We start from the raw sequence: 6,489 nt of genomic DNA on the forward strand, positions 1-6,489 counted from the left end.
ACTAAAGTGCGCATGGGTCCCAGAATCATCATTTTGAATAAGTAGCTGGTGTTCTGCAAGGGTTAAACAGTGTTGGTCAAAAAATCTTACACTTGGAATCCACACAGGGGGGTCACTTACATATGACCCACTTGCCATTTCTTTTCACCAACAAGGATTTGGGCAGAAATAGGGCACTAAAGTGGGCATGGGTCCCAGAATCATAATTTTGAATAAGTATCTGGTGTTCTGCAAGGATTAAACAGTGTTGGGCAAAAAATATTACACTTGGAATCCACACAGGGGTGTCACTTACATATGACCCACTTGCCATTTCTTTTGACCAACAAGGATTTGGGCAGAAATAGGGCACTAAAGTGGGCATGCGTCCCAGAATCATCATTTTGAATAAGTAGCTGGTGATCTGCAAGGGTTAAAAAGCGTTGGTCAAAAAATCTTACACTTGGAATCCACACAGGGGGGTCACCTACATATGACCCACTTGCAATTTCTTTTGACCAACAAGGATTTGGGCAGAAAATGGGCACTAAAGTGGGCATGGGTCCCAGATATCATTTTGAATAAGTAGCTGGTGTTCTGCAAGGGTTAAACAGCGTTGGTCAAAAAATATTACACTGGAAACCCGCACAGGGCGGTCACTTACATATGACCCACTTGTCATTTCTTTTGACCAACAAGGATTTGGGCAGAAATAGGGCACTAAATGCCCAATTTCTACGCAAATCCTTGTTGGTCAAAAGAAATTGCAAGTGGGTCATATGTACCTGACACCCCTGTGCGGATTTCAAGGGCCAAATGTAATAGGGTGAGAGTTTCAGAAAGTGAGAGATTTTGGGAGAGTTTTCCCATGTTTTTTAAAGCAGCAATCAATTACATGGCAAAATCAACCTGGTTTTGCAGTGTAATTGATTGCTGCTTTAAAAAACATGGGAAAACTCTCCCAAAATCTCTCAGTTTCTGAAATTCTCACCCTATTACATTTGGCCCCAAGTGTCATACTGTTTGACCAATGCTGTTTAACCCTTGCAGGACACCAGCTACTTATTCAAAATGATGAAATCTGGGACCTATGCCCACTTTAGTGCCCATTTTCTGCTCAAATCCTAGTTGGTCAAAAGAAATAGCAAGTGGGTCATATGTAAGTGACCCCCCTGTGTGGATTCCAAGTGTAACATTTTTTGACCAACACTGTTTAACCCTTGCAGGACACCAGCTACTTATTCAAAATAATGACATCTGTGGCCCATGCCCACTTTACTGCCCTATTACTGCCCAAATCCTTGTTGGTCAAAAGAAATGGCAAGTGGGTCATATGTAAGTGACCCCCCTGTGCGGGTTTCCAGTGTAATATTTTTTGACCAACGCTGTTTAACCCTTGCAGGATACCAGCTACTTATTCAAAATGATGATTCTGGGACCCATGCCCACTTTAGTGCCCTATTTCTGCCCAAATCCTTGTTGGTCAAAAGAAATGGCAAGATGGTCATATGTAAGTGACCCCCCTGTGCGGGTTTCCAGTGTAATATTTTTTGACCAACGCTGTTTAACCCTTGCAGAACACCAGCTACTTATTCAAAATGATGATTCTGGGACCCATGCCCACTTTAGTGCCCAATTTCTGCCCAAATCCTTGTTGGTCAAAAGAAATGGCAAGTGGGTCATATGTAAGTGACCCCCCTGTGCGGGTTTCCAGTGTAATATTTTTTGACCAACGCTGTTTAACCCTTGCAGGACACCAGCTACTTATTCAAAATTATGACATCTGGGACCTATGCCCACTTTAGTGCCCAATTTCTGCCCAAATCATTGTTGGTCAAAAGAAATTGCAAGTGGGTCATATGTAGGCAACCCCCCTGTGTGGGTTTCAAGTGTAATATGTTTTGACCAACACTGTTTAACCCTTGCAGGACACCAGCTACTTATTCAAAATAATGACATCTGTGACCCATGCCCACTTTACTGCCCTATTACTGCCCAAATCCTTGTTGGTCAAAAGAAATGGCAAGTGGGTCATATGTAAGTGACCCCCCAGTGTGGATTCCAAGTGTAATATTTTTTGACCAACGCTGTTTAACCCTTGCAGAACACCAGATACTTATTCAAAATGATGATTCTGGGACCCATGCCCACTTTAGTGCCCAATTTCTGCCTAAATCCTTGTTGGTCAAAAGAAATGGCAAGTGGGTCATATGTAAGTGACCCTTCTGTGCGGGTTTCCAGTGTAATATTTTTTGACCAACGCTGTTTAACCCTTGGGATAGTTTTCCCATGTTTTTTAAAGCAGCAATCAATTACATGGCAAAATCAACCTGGTTTTGCAGTGTAATTGATTGCTGCTTTAAAAAACATGGGAAAACTCTCCCAAAATCTCTCAGTTTCTGAAATTCTCACCCTATTACATTTGGCCCCAAGTGTCATACTGTTTGACCAATGCTGTTTAACCCTTGCAGGACACCAGCTACTTATTCAAAATGATGAAATCTGGGACCTATGCCCACTTTAGTGCCCATTTTCTGCTCAAATCCTAGTTGGTCAAAAGAAATAGCAAGTGGGTCATATGTAAGTGACCCCCCTGTGTGGATTCCAAGTGTAACATTTTTTGACCAACACTGTTTAACCCTTGCAGGACACCAGCTACTTATTCAAAATAATGACATCTGTGGCCCATGCCCACTTTACTGCCCTATTACTGCCCAAATCCTTGTTGGTCAAAAGAAATGGCAAGTGGGTCATATGTAAGTGACCCCCCTGTGCGGGTTTCCAGTGTAATATTTTTTGACCAACGCTGTTTAACCCTTGCAGGATACCAGCTACTTATTCAAAATTATGATTCTGGGACCCATGCCCACTTTAGTGCCCTATTTCTGCCCAAATCCTTGTTGGTCAAAAGAAATGGCAAGTGGGTCATAAGTGACCCCCCTGTGCAGGTTTCCAGTGTAATATTTTTTGACCAACGCTGTTTAACCCTTGCAGAACACCAGCTACTTATTCAAAATGATGATTCTGGGACCCATGCCCACTTTAGTGCCCAATTTCTGCCCAAATCCTTGTTGGTCAAAAGAAATGGCAAGTGGGTCATATGTAAGTGACCCCCCTGTGCGGGTTTCCAGTGTAATATTTTTTGACCAACGCTGTTTAACCCTTGCAGGACACCAGCTACTTATTCAAAATTATGACATCTGGGACCTATGCCCACTTTAGTGCCCAATTTCTGCCCAAATCATTGTTGGTCAAAAGAAATTGCAAGTGGGTCATATGTAGGCAACCCCCCTGTGTGGGTTTCAAGTGTAATATGTTTTGACCAACACTGTTTAACCCTTGCAGGACACCAGCTACTTATTCAAAATAATGACATCTGTGACCCATGCCCACTTTACTGCCCTATTACTGCCCAAATCCTTGTTGGTCAAAAGAAATGGCAAGTGGGTCAAATGTAAGTGACCCCCCAGTGTGGATTCCAAGTGTAAGATTTTTTGACCAACGCTGTTTAACCCTTGCAGAACACCAGATACTTATTCAAAATGATGATTCTGGGACCCATGCCCACTTTAGTGCCCAATTTCTGCCTAAATCCTTGTTGGTCAAAAGAAATGGCAAGTGGGTCATATGTAAGTGACCCTTCTGTGCGGGTTTCCAGTGTAATATTTTTTGACCAACGCTGTTTAACCCTTGCAGGACACCAGCTACTTATTCAAAATAATGACATCTGTGACCCATGCCCACTTTACTGCCCTATTACTGCCCAAATCCTTGTTGGGCAAAAGAAATAGCACGTGGGTCATATGTAAGTGACCCCCCCTGTGCGGGTTTCCAGTGTAAAATTTTTTGACCAACGCTGTTTAACCCTTGCAGAACACCAGCTACTTATTCAAAATGATGATTCTGGGACCCATGCCCACTTTAGTGCCCTATTTCTGCCCAAATCCTTGTTTGTCAAAAGAAATGGCAAGTGGGTCATATGTAAGTGACCCCCCTGTGCGGGTTTCCAGTGTAATATTTTTTGACCAACGCTGTTTAACCCTTGCAGGACACCAGCTACTTATTCAAAATGATGACATCTGGGACCTATGCCCACTTTAGTGCCCCATTTCTGCCCAAATCATTGTTGGTGAAAAGAAATTGCAAGTGGGTCATATGTAGGCAACTCCCCTGTGTGGGTTTCAAGTGTAATATGTTTTGACCAACACTGTTTAACCCTTGCAGGACACCAGCTACTTATTCAAAATAATGACATCTGTGACCCATGCCCACTTTACTGCACTATTACTGCCCAAATGCTTGTTGGTCAAAAGAAATGGCAAGTGGGTCATATGTAAGTGAGCCCCCTGTGTGGATTCCAAGTGTAAGATTTTTTGTCCAACGCTGTTTAACCCTTGCAGAACACCAGCTACTTATTCAAAATGATGACATCTGGGACCCATGCCCACTTTACTGCCCTATTACTGCCCAAATCCTTGTTGGTCAAAAGAAATGGCAAGTGGGTCATATGTAAGTGACCCCCCTGTGCGGGTTTCCAGTGTAATATTTTTTGACCAACGCTGTTTAACCCTTGCAGAACACCAGCTACTTATTCAAAATGATGATTCTGGGACCCATGCCCACTTTAGTGCCCAATTTCTGCCCAAATCCTTGTTGGTCAAAAGAAATGGCAAGTGGGTCATATGTAAGTGACCCTTCTGTGCGGGTTTCCAGTGTAATATTTTTTGACCAACGCTGTTTAACCCTTGCAGGACACCAGCTACTTATTCAAAATAATGACATCTGTGACCCATGCCCACTTTACTGCCCTATTACTGCCCAAATCCTTGTTGGGCAAAAGAAATAGCACGTGGGTCATATGTAAGTGACCCCCCCTGTGCGGGTTTCCAGTGTAATATTTTTTGACCAACGCTGTTTAACCCTTGCAGAACACCAGCTACTTATTCAAAATGATGATTCTGGGACCCATGCCCACTTTAGTGCCCTATTTCTGCCCAAATCCTTGTTGGTCAAAAGAAATGGCAAGATGGTCATATGTAAGTGACCCCCCTGTGCGGGTTTCCAGTGTAATATTTTTTGACCAACGCTGTTTAACCCTTGCAGGACACCAGCTACTTATTCAAAATGATGACATCTGGGACCTATGCCCACTTTAGTGCCCAATTTCTGCCCAAATCATTGTTGGTCAAAAGAAATTGCAAGTGGGTCATATGTAGGCAACATCCCTGTGTGGGTTTCAAGTGTAATATGTTTTGACCAACACTGTTTAACCCTTGCAGGACACCAGCTACTTATTCAAAATAATGACATCTGTGACCCATGCCCACTTTACTGCCCTATTACTGCCCAAATCCTTGTTGGTCAAAAGAAATGGCAAGTGGGTCATATGTAAGTGACCCCCCTGTGTGGATTCCAAGTGTAAGATTTTTTGACCAACGCTGTTTAACCCTTGCAGAACACCAGCTATTTATTCAAAATGATGATTCTGGGACCCATGCCCACTTTAGTTCCCAAATTCTGCCCAAATCCTTGTTGGTCAAAAGAAATGGCAAGTGGGTCATATGTAAGTGACCCTTCTGTGCGGGTTTCCAGTGTAATATTTTTTGACCAATGCTGTTTAACCCTTGCAGGACACCAGCTACTTATTCAAAATGATGACATCTGGGACCCATGCCCACTTTACTGCCCTATTACTGCCCAAATCCTTGTTGGTCAAAAGAAATGGCAAGTGGGTCATATGTAAGTGACCCCCCTGTGTGGATTCCAAGTGTAAGGTTTTTTGACCAACACTGTTTAACCCTTGCAGAACACCAGCTACTTATTCAAAATGATGATTCTGGGACCCATGCCCACTTTAGTGCCCAATTTCTGCCCAAATCCTTGTTGGTCAAAAGAAATGGCAAGTGGGTCATATGTAAGTGACCCTTCTGTGCGGGTTTCCAGTGTAAAATTTTTTTGACCAACGCTGTTTAACCCTTGCAGGACACCAGCTACTTATTCAAAATGATGACATCTGGGACCCATGCCCACTTTACTGCCCTATTACTGCCCAAATCCTTGTTAGTCAAAAGAAATGGCAAGTGGGTCATATGTAAGTGACCCCCCTGTGCGGGTTTCCAGTGTAATATTTTTTGACCAACGCTGTTTAACCCTTGCAGAACACCAGCTACTTATTCAAAATGATGATTCTGGGACCCATGCCCACTTTAGTGCCCAATTTCTGCCCAAATCCTTGTTGGTCAAAAGAAATGGCAAGTGGGTCATATGTAAGTGACCCCCCTGTGCGGGTTTCCAGTGTAATATTTTTTGACCAACGCTGTTTAACCCTTGCAGGACACCAGCTACTTATTCAAAATAATGACATCTGTGACCAATGCCCACTTTACTGCCCTATTACTGCCCAAATCCTTGTTGGTCAAAAGAAATGGCAAGTGGGTCATATGTAAGTGACCCCCCTGTGCGGGTTTCCAGTGTAATATTTTTTGACCAACGCTGTTTAACCCTTGCAGA

This window comes from Crinia signifera, chromosome 6, assembly GCF_055691185.1.
Source record: "Crinia signifera chromosome 6, ASM5569118v1, whole genome shotgun sequence".
NCBI lineage: Eukaryota > Metazoa > Chordata > Amphibia > Anura > Myobatrachidae > Crinia > Crinia signifera.